Source organism: Stegodyphus dumicola, chromosome 6 (assembly GCF_044657685.1).
Source record: "Stegodyphus dumicola isolate Sdum_Otavi_A_Nest chromosome 6, ASM4465768v1".
In the NCBI taxonomy this organism is placed as follows: domain Eukaryota; kingdom Metazoa; phylum Arthropoda; class Arachnida; order Araneae; family Eresidae; genus Stegodyphus; species Stegodyphus dumicola.
This window is the reverse complement of record NC_140773.1, coordinates 66,289,911-66,304,564: the sequence shown is the minus strand read 5'-3', so window position 1 is coordinate 66,304,564 and position 14,654 is coordinate 66,289,911. Positions and strand designations below refer to the sequence as shown.

The window sequence follows — 14,654 nt, the reverse complement described above, 5'->3', positions numbered from 1 at the left end:
AAATTCCGCCGAAAACCCATAGCTGTGGTAGTACACGCCCAGTGTTATTTTTTCTTTTTACAAATAAACTTTCGTCTATTTTCACAATAAGTCCTTCGCCGCCTATTTGCTTTCTTTCTTTTTCATCCATTTCAAGAGCACATATCTCCCGCATGTAATTATTCCAATCTATAACAGTTTTGTCAGCAATTCCCATCTCTTCTGCACAAAATTTAATTGAGGTTAACTCTTTACACCAACAGTAAATGAAGCGCACCGCTGTCACAAATGAAATTCGGCTAACACCCAAATGTTGATTGCACTCTTCGACGTATAACACGTAGGGTTGCCGTAAGTAGGGTCGCCAAATTTGGCTATTTATGCGAATTTTGGGTTGGTTGCGTTAATACGTAAGCACCGCATTTGGTTTCGTTATATCATAGACTCTGTTTTTATACAGCTATTACTGTATTAGCATTTGTATTTTCTGTCATTAAGGAACTTTAAGTGACTTCATTAAAAAGGGCTTTATATAAATGAAGTCCCAATTCAAATTTAATTTAGGGTCTGCTAGGTGCTAAATTCTGTACTAGCAGGATTACATAAACATACGCTCAAAAAGATATGGTAGTCTCTTTCAAAAAAGATATGGTAGAGAGTAAGTCAAGAGTAAAGACTGAGAAGTAAGGTCATAAGATTTGAACGGTCATCCGAATAAAGCTAAACCATCTTTACTATGTTATGTTAGGCAATCCAGTGAAGTTAGATATTGTCAATCAGATATTGTCGTTTCAATGCACCGAAGATATGAAGCTCCATTTTGCAAATATGAAATTTTCAGAATTATTCGGGAAAATCGCTACCACTGCAACATATCAAGATATGACATATGCATCAAAATATACCTGAATAAAAAAAATCCGTATGCTTTTGTTTGAAATAAAGAAAAAGAAGTTTAGTTTTGATGATTCCCATTTCTGTTCGAGACACTGTAATAAATTTTAAGTCCCATATGTGAGCATTGTAAAAGTTTATCATACCGCTCAAACAAAATGTCGCTTCGTCTCTGAATATCTTACGGGTGGTAAAATTGTCGATTGCTATTAAAATTGCAATTCTAGCAGGCCTTTGCATTTGGCTGTAAATGCTACAACATATGCAAACCATATGGTTTCAAACATGTTCCAAAATCTTCAAAATGGTTGGTGCTGAATATCTTGTTTGTGGCTAGTCCAAATTATTGATTTGTATGGACTACTCACGAAACTCTCCCTAATTTTCTAGTTTCACTGTAGAAAATTAGGGTAGTTTCATTGTAAAAAATTGTTATACAATGTTTCATTGTATTCATTATTAAACCGATTTTTGGTAAATAGTGTTTTACTTGCTTTACGTAAGTAGGTAAGATTATTAACTTAAAATACAGCCTTTTGCAGATGCATTCTTTTTAATTTCTTCTTTATCTAAAGTAAATCTTTTTAAACTTAGTCATTTTAACAACTTCATTTATCATTGTTTTTCCTTGCTGAATCGGAAATCTTCCATGAAGGTTTAGAAAGTTTTTTCAGAAGCTTGGCAACGTGTGAAGGAAGCGTGGTCACTGATGCGTTGAGAGTTAACTAGGCGTAGAATAATGTTCAACAAATTATTACATAGGTAGTGGACACATATCATGATCACTCATCGAATAAATCATCTAGAATAAAATGTGTTTGTTACCTTTGACTTTTAAATGGTAGATTTCGTTAGTTTCATAACAGTCGTACAGTTTAAGTAAAGCCTCATTTAAATAGTTCATGTGTTTATATAAACTTCAAAAGCAAATATTCCTAAAATTTAAAGTAGAATAGAAAAATCTTCCTGTCTAATTATTTTTCTTAGACAAAAGTATATATTAAAACTTGCATGCCTTTTAATTGAGTCATTCTTTAGTTTATATATTCTAGTACAATTATATAGTACAAGTATATTATTTTAAATTATATAAATATGTAAATGCATTATGAGTATATTTGGTCTCAAGAATAGTAGATGTGATATTTTTTCTCTACATCTAGCTATTGAAAACGTGTCGCTATCAATAAATTCCAGAAGGAATGTAATTCTACAAGATTCCACCATAATTTATTTGAATGAAGTGGGTACTATTGCACTTAACTAAATTTAAAACTGCTTATCCATTTTAAAATTTAGATAGGTAGAGTTAAGCGAGACACCAGAAATTCACTATTGATTCTTCAGGTATTGTCACGCTGCACCATCTGCGCAGTTCCTCCTCAACTTTGAGGGAGAGCAATTCGGGGACCGGTCCGAGGGTCTCCCACTCCCGAAAGGACTCGAGAGGACGTTTGTCTTGCTTGTATTTTGAATACCCCTTACCGCACAGAACTTTACACTTGCAAAATCCATGACTTCTCCGGTATTCGAACTTGGAACCATTTGTACGACAGTCAGCGTCACTAACCACTGGCTGGTACGTCTGCAGCTGGTACTAAACAACAGCCAGGGAGACAGGCAACTTAGATAACAACACAGTTTCAAGCACAAGTGTTGAGTCTATTTAATACTATGTAGGAATATATAATGCAACATATAGATTGGGATATTGTTAGACTCAAACAAAAAAAGGAACGCTTTTGATTAAACCCTATGTTACAGATAATTGTATTATTATTTTAAATTAATAATTATTCTAATTCAAAAATTATTTGTAAATGTAATTTAAAAAATATTTTAATAACGAAATTATTTAATTTTTAATTATGTTTTACAATATATTGAAAGCTTTTCTGACATTCTTTACTGAAACAATCCACTTCATTCTGTATTTAATTCAATATTCCTTGTGCTTTGTACATTTTATGCAAGTTAACTGTAGGCATAATCGTGATGCTGTCTATTTTATACATAGTGTTTTTCATGCATAGTTTCATATGTAATTTTTTCGAATGTGTAATGGTTTTGCATAATGCTTTTTTCATAAAAATGTTTTCTTATTTTTTTCATGTATAGTTTCTCAAGTATAGTTTGATCTGTATAGTTTCCCATGTATAGATTTTTTCCATAAATAGGTCCTGTGCAGTCTATTTTATATAAAGTTTTCCCCTCTAAGTATTTATTTTCGTGAATTTTTTTATTAAATTTTATTCATTTATTTATTATTTATTCCGAATTTTTTCATATACTTTTTACTGACTGGATCTTCAAATCCTCTCTGAATACCGGCTGGCATCATGCGTAATTTAACATATCTCAGACATATTAGATTCTCAATCGACAAGTTTACTCTTGCGCTAGTCTGTAAGTGCACGAGAATTTATAAGATACTTCATAATGCATGCTTATTCTTTCCTTCTAATCCACCACGTTGCAACCACTTTCAAATTTCGTAAAGGGCAAACAACGCATGGAACAAATATTTGTTTGAAATTTTAAGCTATATTCCTAAGCAGCTTCATGGTCTGTACAATGGTATTCGTAATAAAATAAAATCATTTTACAATAATCACTATTTTCTAATCATTACATCAATCATAACAATACTGATTAGAGACTCACCCTATTTGGTAACATAAACTCAAATAGAGACTCTGGAAGACATAAGCGAATTTTTGCTATGAACTTAGAATTCTTTAAACTTGGAAAAGATGTAAAAGACCCTTTTATTAAGATCAGTAATTTAATAAGGGGCACTGCTCATGCAGGCAGAACCAGCCAAATTTTTGGCGCAATTGAAAAGTGAAGAATTAACTAAAAGTGAAGAATTATCGTAAGCTAGCCCAAAGGCTAAACGAACAGAAAACGTGAAAGTTCGGTCAAACCTAATATTGGCGTGACAAGACGGAGAATAACCGCAATAATAACAGATAAACTACTCCCAACAGAATCTAATATTAAAACAGCCTTCAAAAGCTGTAACATGCTGAAATTCTACAATCTAAAACCTTCCTCTAAATACTGTATCTGTTTACCTCATTTGAATACTCTCTAACTAGAAATTAGTATTATGGTAGGAAAACGAGAAAATCAAAGCGAGAAAGCGAGAAAATCAGTAAAAATAATTAACATATAATAAATAAATAAATCTTTAATGAAATGAAAATGAGATCATTTTACGCCATATTTGAAGACAACAGAGGAAAAGTGAAAATGGAATATTATTACATTTTGAATATCCTTGTTATACTTCCAAGGAAAATATTATAGTTCAAAGTATATAACACATCCAACTCCAACGTGCTACTTTCAATTAAAGTACTATAGACAACATTTATTGTTTACTTCAGTGGTTTATTGATGAATTATTATTTTACCATATACCATTTCGCCATTTCCTTCCAAAGACTTTCTGCAGTAAATAAAATCTTTATATAACAATTGTCTTTCATTTACTACAGTTTTTGTCGTTCGTGTACATACATGCAAACCAAATATTGGAACTCTGTAATTGATATTTTTGTTTCTTTCGCTCTTCCCAAAAAAGGTATTCAGACTTGTTATATTCTCATCTGGAAATCTACGTTGCTTCTAAATCAGTAGCCTGAAAATTGCTTTTCTGTTATTAGTTCTGAATCTCTAAAACTTTAATCGAGAATTTATCTGTAATTAAGAATTAAAAAATAAGTAAATTACTAAGGAGAAGCCCTATTTACAGTATTATGAAGACACTTATAGGAATGAATTAATGTTATTAATTCGAGCTAAAATATTTTATACCAAAAAATTTAGCTTAATGCTTTCCTTGGAACTAATATATAGTTATAACAGATGAATATATACCGTGTCCAAAAAATTTCTTACGCAGACTATTTTTGCAACCGTTGGTTGTAGAACTTCCATAATATTTCCAATAACCAAAAATTTTCAATTGGGCTAAATATAGATTGTTGTAGCATTTTTAATACACTTCTCCGTCCTACATTTATATCTAGGAAAGTTTTAAAATAAAAACCAAGACATAAAATTTGAGTAAAATAAAAATTACCCAAATGTTTAATTTCAAAATTTTCGATTTTTTACATTTTCAATTTTCACTGAGTGTTCAGCTAATAAATGAATTAGAATGATTTAAGGTTTATTCCCCCTCTTAAATACCATTCAACATCATACATTTGTAATTTACTAGTGCCTTTTTTTTTACATTTTGTATGGCTAAAGAATATTCACACGGGTAATTTATAAGTTTTCAGAGTCTAAAATTATGCTATTAATATTCTCATCGAGTTTTATTTCTTTAGAATCATAAATTGCAATAAAGAGTACAATATAATTTCCTATATATAAATATAGTGACCAGAAAAACATATAAAATGTTAGATTTCGCAAATTTTACAAAAAACATGAATATTCGGGTCATTAAAATATTTTTGCATTTGAAGTATATATGTGCGACCAACGTTAGCGAAAGTAAAGGCTAGATAAGAACTTTTGTAAACACGACATAAACAGGGTGAATAACAAATTCCCTTGTCTATTTGCAACTGGCGAATAGTTACAGTTTACAGCTGCAGTAAAAGGACTATGCTCCTACAAAATGAGATCAGTTTGCAGCACCAACGAACTTCAGAACTTAGAGTTCCTATCTCAAGAAGTGTAAAAAATGCCAAATTAAGTTGCAGAGCGTTATCGGTTTAGCATGAAAAAAATATTGAATATAAGAAAGGGATAAATAATTACCTTTCCAACCTAAAATGCTAGAAACCGATGCGCGATTTTTGTTGAAAATTAAAGATGCAAATATAAGTATAAAAGTATAATTTAATGCACATTTAATAAGTTTATCAATACAGTTTGATGACATCAACCAATAAGGTAAAACATGCAACTAATCTCATAAGTCAGTGGTGAGAGCTTTCGAAAAGTTACCATTGTTTCAATACACATACAAAAGTAACTCTGCCTGCTTGGAAATCATGAGCATGGAACACTACTGTGCGCATCAATTATACGATAAAATACACTTGGGAAACTATAATCTGTTATTTTAAAAAGACATTTTAAGGGTTTATCGAGCCTGCCCTCATTTACGATCATAACGTGTGTTGTCAACAACGTAGAGAATGAAATAGGGGATTTTAGTAAATTAGAGGATTCGACCGTTTTTCGCAGTAGTTGTTGCTAGGATGATGAATCATGGTTTGGGGAAAGAAATGGCCTTGCAGTGCCTATCCTTAAGTAACAGACTGTAGCAGGTGATGTCATATAAATTTGATCGCTTACGAAACTTTTAAAAATGAAATCTTCGGAGAATGAGGTCTGGCGATGGCAAAGCCTCTGCTGCAGTTCTAGTTTTGGTGATGCCACGTTTCTCCAAATATACCTGTACTTCGATTTGAAATTCGAAATTTACCTTACTTTGATTTGAAACAATGGCATTAACAAAATTCTTGTTTCGTGTAAACGAAACGTCATGCATCCTCATTTGCTTGCTAGTATGTATTGCATAGTAAACTCATAAAGCTCTGAACTGTCACTAATTTTTGTTCCCGCATCTTGTAATTTTTTAAATGAAATCGCTAAAATCAGAATTTAATCGATAGGGATGCTGCGAATGATCTAATTTTATAGAGCATGTAGCTTTTACTGCTGTTAGGCATTACACTCATAAATATAGTTAATCAGAGACGAGCAGAATTTTCTTTTCAAACAGCGCATTAAAATATTTCACTAAAATAGTTATAAGAGCAAACAATGCAGTGAGTTAGTTAACTTGTATTTATTTTTTTAATTATTGTAATTTCATTTCCTTTTAAATTAATTTCTCATGTTCCATTGATAATTTGACATCCATTCTGCAGTCGCTCACCTGAAACAAACTCACTCGCTGTATATGTCTCGACCCTACTGGTAAAAATTACCACCGTTTTAATGTTTTTGTTTGCTTTGCCGCAGGTGAGTTTGCAAAAGAGGTTGAGTGGCTTCGTTAATCAATATAGAATCTTTAATAACAGATAAATAATTCTTTTTTGCTAATAGCCATTTTGCTTGCTACATTTTCGTTTTGGGAAAACAATTTGAATAAAACTCGTAGCGTATCGTATTCTTAGCAAGCAGAAGATTGTGTGAGAAAATATCCTCAATAAGTACGACAAAGTCCAGAAAAGTGTGTCAAGAACCCTTTATTAGCTTATTATCGTCACAGATGGCAGGGACTCGTGCTTACAAAAGCCAACACTTCTGTCTTAGCTCAAAAAGTAACAAGTAACTTGAATAGAATTAAATTAGCCTAACGGTTTTTCACAGGTTACTTAACGCGCAGTCAGGTTTTGACTAAGTCTGCGTAAACAAGCTTAATGTATAGAAGCGCTTAACGCCACAATCTAATCGCTAGTAAATCAAACATACCAAAGTTACTTTTGGCGCCAGAACATTATCTCCTCTCTATCTCAATTCATTTTCAAAAAACCTTCCCTTTAATTACTAACTTCTTTCTAACTCATCTTTTGAATACACGTGCGCTGACTCGTCAATATTCTGGTAACAAAGCAGGTGTTGAAAAGCGAGAATAATAAGAAAGGTTGACTCAAATAAAATTAACTGTTAAATAAATTAAATAAACCCCTACAACCTAATTTCCAAATATTTCGTTCACAAACGGGAATAAGTTTTGATAAAACATTTCTGAAAATTATAAAGAGCCATATTTAATCCTCTTATGCTTTATTTCTGCACTTAAAAAACTTTCTTTTACTTACTATGCAACGAAATTTTCTGAAAATGGTATCATTAAAAATACATATATTTATATATATATCGAGAGAGAGAGAGAGTTATTAATTATTGATGGATATTAACTAAAGCTATATGTGGGTCAGATCCTAAAATTTCTCGAATTGGAATCCAATAAAACTCTTGAATCTCTCGAAATTTTCGAATTTCAGACTTGTCAAATCCTTCAGGTAATAAAAGGAATAGATTTGTATATTTGCGCTTTATAGGAGAAAAAATTTAAACATACTCTTATTAAAACACATCTATATTTATTAAGATGAAAATGAAATCCATAAATGAGGTAAATAAATGAAATTCTTGAATTTTTAGACTCATGTTCATAACCTGACGAAAAGGATTTCAGAAACAACTCAGGTTTGAACTTTTAGAGTTATTGGATTTATTTTGGAACAGCAACTAGAAAAATCAATAAAACTCTGTTCGGTATTCGAACTCCAAAACGTCCGTCACTAGCTCGGGTGCCACTATGGAAAATTTTTGAAGCTGGGAAACATGAAGAATCAATAATCCCGTCACCGGTATTTAGAAATCCTGACCTCCTGATTGTTAGCTGGTGTTGCTTCCAATTATAACACTGGAGTTGGCGGCAATGAAGAAGAAAATTCCTTACACACTAACAGCTCAAGTTTTAACAGCCGTGACAGAGAAGTTCAGTGAATAGACAAATACATATGTGCGCAATGCAATGTATATGTGCCTTGGCATGTTGCTAAAAATATCAACCTATTTAGTTACTAATTGGTACGTTGCTACTACTACTACTATTATTATTATTATTTATTACCTATTAGTAATAAATTGTTCAGAATTAGCATGATGATTCGAGAATGTTCAAAAAAGCCCCGTGCAAGGTTTACTTGAAAATTCTAGCAAATTTCACTACTAAAATAATTAAGCAGTAATGGTCGCCACAAAGAGATAATGAGATCCAGTTATCGTTGAAACTACAACAATCGCATACTTTAATTAATGCTTTTATTGGATTTCAGTAAAATTGCTACTTGAGAAATTTCGAGTTAAAATATTTAGGTTAGGATTCGAGAAATTAGAATTTCCAGTTCTTTTTTTTTAAACATTCATCGGATTCCAGTACTTGGTTGGCTGTCGGATTTCTTATTAAAACAAATTTTGATGTCATATAATTAATTCTAAGGTCTGACGCATTTTGTTTTTTGTTAACAAACGCAATTTCACGGAAACGTCTATTTGCTTGTTTCCAGGTGTAAGCTCCGATCTTGTGAGACAAATAACAAAGATGGAGGGGGAAAATAACTTGCATTTCAGTAGACTGGTTAAGATTACATTTTCAAGCCGTTGTTGGAAAAGAACTACAGTACCAAGGGAAATTTGAGTATCGAATATTTAAAACTAAACCATTCTAATACCGAAAATCTTGAAAACATTCCTGAAACTTAATATGGTAATGCTGCACAAATTTAGTACTCTCACAATATAATATTATTATAGCTGCAAAAAATAAGTATTTTAATAAATTAATTAATCGAGGAAATCTGGTACCTAATCCTTCAGATTTCTTACGTAACTACTAGGTTTGTATGTCATTAAGTTAGGCAAGTTTTAAATTGCAGATTAAATATCATTTTCTAAATTTATTCATAATATATAAGTTTTGGGATTTGAAACTTCAAAATAACACATGAACTGAACTTTTAACTATCAAATAAGTTTCTTCTGCTTTTTAAAAACTTTCTTTATTAATTGTTCTTTATTTTTTGCCATAGGTTGGTCCATTAAAACATTCATATGTATATTAAAATAAACACGTCAGTTGGAAACTTAAGACTTATGACGTAATTTAACCTCAAACTGATGTTAGTTTTATAGATTACCGAATAAATTTAAATAAAATTCACCCTTGTAATGAAGACAAAACAGCAATCTGATAAGGAATTTTGATTAGTTTTTCTTCGGGCCACAACCTAGAAAATCTATTCTTATGCTTTAACTTTCAAATGCATTATCGTGTTCAATGTGGCAGTTGATTATGAAATATTTTGGATGGTTCTATAATTCTATTCTTGTATTTGAAGTAGTAATTATTGGAAATAAGGAGTCTGAAGCAATGAGGCCATTTACACTACTTGAAAACATGAGGCTTAATTCATGGAATTGCTCATACACTATATTGTCATACAGATAATCTATTGGTCAAACACTTTGTAGTCTTGAACTAAGTATTGAGCTAAAAATAATTCTTGGATTTGATATCTTTACGAAGACATTTCTTTATACTCTTTCTACATCTAGCCCCAGTGGTTAAAACCATTGAATACTGGGTGTTCGACCTGTATTCGAAATCAGGCGGATGGTCTGGCTTCAGGACTGGATTTCGTGATTTTCAATATGTGTAAAGTAAATACAAACCAATTCTTCTAAAAAGTTGTCCATGAAGCAATCCCTTAACTTAGGAACAGTTATCTTAGTGGGCTTTGCCGTTCAATAACCTAACCTTCTCACATTGACATCTTCTTCGTTCTTCAACTTTCAACTAATATGGCAGAACTGAGATTGTACTGGTTATGCATTAAAGCCCCAGTTCAAAATGAAAATATTTTGTTAATACATTTATTTCTAGTGAACAAAAAATATGAAAATTTTATTAAGAAGAGTAATACTTTTAAGAGAAGCTAATTTTGCTGCATTATCAAAATTTTATCACTTGAAAACAAATGAAAACTCGTACACTGCATGGATGGACAACAGTTTCTTTATTTTAATCGAACCGAGATGCATGTTTACGCTTAAAATAGCATATTCCTCAAGTCCTAGAAGAATAGAAAAAGTGTTTTAATGCTCCCTTTCAGATAATTTTGAACTATGTAATTTCAATTAATGTTGTATCATGAATGGTGTCGTTGATAACTAGAAGTTTGTTTATATATCTTTAAATAATTAATCTATACGTGCTGAAAAACCTGATAATTTAGAATGCATAATAAAGACATGTGGACAATAAATAGCTGTAAACAGCTCAAACAGAATGCGGATATTAAGAAATTTCTCTTTAAGTAAAAGAAATATCGTCAATCAAAAATCACTCGCAGAATAAACTCAAAGTTACATTTCATCTAATTTTCTTTTAAATTTAAGAAAAACAATTAATAAAAATTTCAGAGTTAATTAACAACTGACTCATCCTAACTCTCGGAGCCGTATATATGTGGTTTAGCACGAGCATGCGCTTCTGAAAGCTTCAGGAAAAGTAGGTCGTAGGGCTTCTAAAATGCGTTTATCTGAATCTTCAAAAAATATCATTAAGTCAATGAAAAGTCACCAACTTGGCCAGAAGCTTGTCGCCAAGGCCCATCAAGAGTATATGTTTCATAGCTCACATCCTGCTTGAAACAGTTTCACTACTGAAACTTGTTGGACTCAGAACTGAAAGATTTGCAATTTTATATAAGAAGTAAATACTTATATACATATCATGAGGTCAAAAATTCGATTAAACATAGAACAGTCATGAGAACATGAACATGAAACATGAACAGATCCTAAAATGATTACTTTAAAAGCAACAAATAAATAAATAAAACACTACATAAAACAATAAAGCAATCAAATGAATTTAAACATTTACAGAAATTTACAACAGTACCATAATTACAAATATTAAGTTATATGAATATGTAATTATAATATATGAAAACATTTCTATTTCACATATTAAACAGAGAAATGGCATAAAGTTAGACCTACGGATTCCTTGATATCATTGGTACTCAAGTTATTATTACATATTAAGGCATAGGGTCGACTTCGACTAACGCCTCTATGCTAGTAACAGACAGGCAGCTGTGTAAAGAAAATATTTCTGAACATAAAATGTTACCGCAAAGTCAAGTTACATACCCTCAGAAACGTAAAAAATGATCTTAAATTTGTGAAAAAAAAAAGGGGGGACAGTTCTATATCTCTCGTTCTACTGGGCCGATTCACGAAATTCAAATTGCGTTCTTTATGTCTCGAAAGCGCGACTTAGGATATATATTAGATTTATATATAACACTATTCTAACATAGGTATTTTGACATAAAATCGCACTTTTTCTGAAATAATATACCATTTTTTTTACATATTTCGATTCTACGACTTAAATTATGCCTAAATATTCAATTTTGTAAACTTTGGTGTGACATTTAAGGAGAAATTCAACAGTTTATGACGGCACGTTTTTTTTGGTTGTGCCAAGAATAGTTCACTTGGCGAACTTCTTAATATATGTCAACCTATTTTCTTTTCCCTTTCTACCTCTTGCGTGAGAGGGGAAAAGTCATGATCGTTCATTTTTTCAGATAATAGTCTTTATATTATATTTTAAATTTTAATTGTTATTATTTTAAGTATTCTTTCGAATTTCATTTTAATTGTTTAAGCTGCATGGTTTCTTTCAAATAACTGCTTTAAAAATTTCTATTTACTCATTCGAACTGCGTAGTTTAAATCAAAGGTGCATCGTTTATTTATTTTTTTTTCAGATAGTTTTTTTATACTATATTTTTAGTCATAGTTACTATTTTAGGTAATTTTTAAATTTTTAGACTTTTATTTAATTGTTAGTGTTGCATTGTCTCTTCAAATAATTATTTGAACCTTTTCTATTTATTCATTCGAACTGAGCATTTTAAATATATTTATTAATATAAATTTTCCAGAATTTGATTTTATTTATTTGAATTGCATTTCTTTCGGAAGAATACTTTATAACCCCGCTTACGATGCGTTTGAAAACTGCATATGTTAAAAGAGAAATTACAGTAAAGCACAGTTAACACGCCTTTCAATGTTCCGTTCAGAAAACATATATATAAATAAGAGAGATGTATAACCGACATTTTAAATTAGGATGACTTCCATACGCTGCTTTAAACAGTTTTATCATTGCGCCCATTGCTTTACACAATTTTATCCTACATTTGGTTTCTTAAAATGTTATTCATATTTTAGTCAAATACTTTATTTTTGAAATCGCAAGAATCAAATATCATAAGATGAGAAAGTTCTAAATTTAAAAAAAAAAAAGTACAAATACTAAATTTTACGCAAAAAAAATATTTTTTCTTTTCTTTTTCTTCAGGCATTCTGCTTCATTCTTGCTCTTTTTCTTTAGGCATTCTGCAAGTATATTAAAAAGCATCCAACTTTTCGAAACATCTTGGTATTTCTGACAATCATTTTAAATAAAGTTATCGCCTTCCATTTCATAAAGGCCCACAAACGGCCGAGCGGTAAAGTCGCTAAAGACTGGTAGTTCACTCCGGGTTCGAATCCCGGTAAACGGGCTGGTTGCATGGGCGTTTTCGTGGATTTTCTCATTGTAACGTGTATGCCAGATGGTTTCCCTTAGAAAGTTCTTCACGAAAGTATCCTTCCTTTTAGGCAGATAGCCCTACTTTGCCGTAACAATTCAATCAATCCATTTCACCAGTATTTGGTCAGAGCCTTTATCAGTCTTTAGAGGCTAAGCATTTTGAAGGTATGAGATGAAAGGGAAGACTAGTTTCATCAAGAGGTTTTGGTTTATTTAATTATGACAAAGCACACTAGGGCAATCTGTCTAAGGGTAGAGATGCCTTCGTGGAGGACTTTCTAAGGAAAACTTGCTCGTATACACGTTACACATGGAAAAAACCATGAAAACGCCCATGTTATCTACCGGACCAAATGTTATCAAACTTGGGAATCGTGTAAAGGAGGTTATGGGAATTTATTTTCCGCGGGAAAAAAAAAGAGTTCAAAAACTCACTACCAGGTAAAAATGGCCCTGTATGCAATATTGTTAAATGAAACAAGACATGAAAACACTTCTTTAAAATGTGTTTAATCGTTTTCGAAACGTGTTACAAAGCATGTTCAAGGTAGCGTCCAGCATTTTCCGAAAGCAAGTTAAATCCTGTTACTGCATTCTCAACAGCAGCTCTTAGCATATCAGGAGGAATGTTACGAGCACGTCGGTGTATAACATTTTTCATTTCTGCCAAATTGTTTAGATTATCACCATAAACAGTGCTTTTGAGATAACTCCATAGCCAAAAGTCACAGAGGTTGAGGTAGGTCTGGTGGGAAGAGGGAAAGTGTCGACCTATAAGACGTTCATTCGTGAAATGTTGCCTAAGTAACTGTGCGACACACGTGAGGTGGGGCCCAGCCCTGCATAAAAATCGCAGTATCTAAATTGCCACGTTACTTCAGTTTATGTGTCACGAAACATTTTAACACTGACTCTAAGCGAGCTGCAATCATAGTGGTCCAGCTGTCGACTGCTCTTCAGAGAAAAATGGTTCAGTTATGAAACTAGCTGTCATTCCACACCAAACGGGGTGGAATGACTGTAAGAGAAAGCAATGAAACTAGGTAGATAACATGAAGGATTTCTGTGGCCGAAATCGATTAAAAGCGTTTTGAATCAGTATCTTCATGTTTTAAGGACGAATTCAGGCTTCAAAATTTACAAATTAGCGATCTGTAAGAAAACGATTTCCAGATTGTACGCACTCGTGCGAGTGATTTGCGATCTCACATTTTCTAATCGCTAATTCGTGGTTTTCACGGACGAATTTCTCACTTACATGGATGGCGCACTCGACTTTTATCGAATTTAACGCCTTTAAATGGTAATTTGTTTACTTCAAAGTTTCTTAAGGGGTATACAACATATTGAACACGTGTACCAAAAGGTTAAGTTAGATTCCAACCCATATTTCGTTTAACAATATTGCATATAGCGCCATTTCTACCCCTGGTGGTGAGGTTTTGAACTTCCTTTTTTTGCGGAAACTAAATTCCCATGACCTCCTTTACACGGTTACAAAGTTTGATAACATTTGATCCAGTAGTTTTCCTTTTATGACCGCTTCAAAGTGGAACTTTAATTATAACCACCTTGTATATTATTAAATTTTAATTTGAAGCTATGCCTTATG

General features: G+C 32.0%; 2 protein-coding genes across 7 annotated transcripts in view; one reads left to right on the top strand and one right to left on the bottom strand.

Moving 5' to 3' along the window:
* The window catches only part of LOC118192291 (uncharacterized), a 29,756-nt gene extending 18,645 nt beyond the window's left edge, over positions 1-11,111 (bottom strand). Inside the window, exon 1 of the mRNA XM_035363227.2 lies at positions 11,010-11,111. The gene's annotated coding sequence lies outside the window, so the exon portion shown is untranslated. The remainder of the gene's footprint in view (positions 1-11,009) is intronic.
* Positions 1-14,654, top strand: part of LOC118192288 (phospholipid phosphatase 1-like) — a 98,542-nt gene that overhangs the window by 43,434 nt on the left and 40,454 nt on the right. The window lies entirely within an intron of this gene.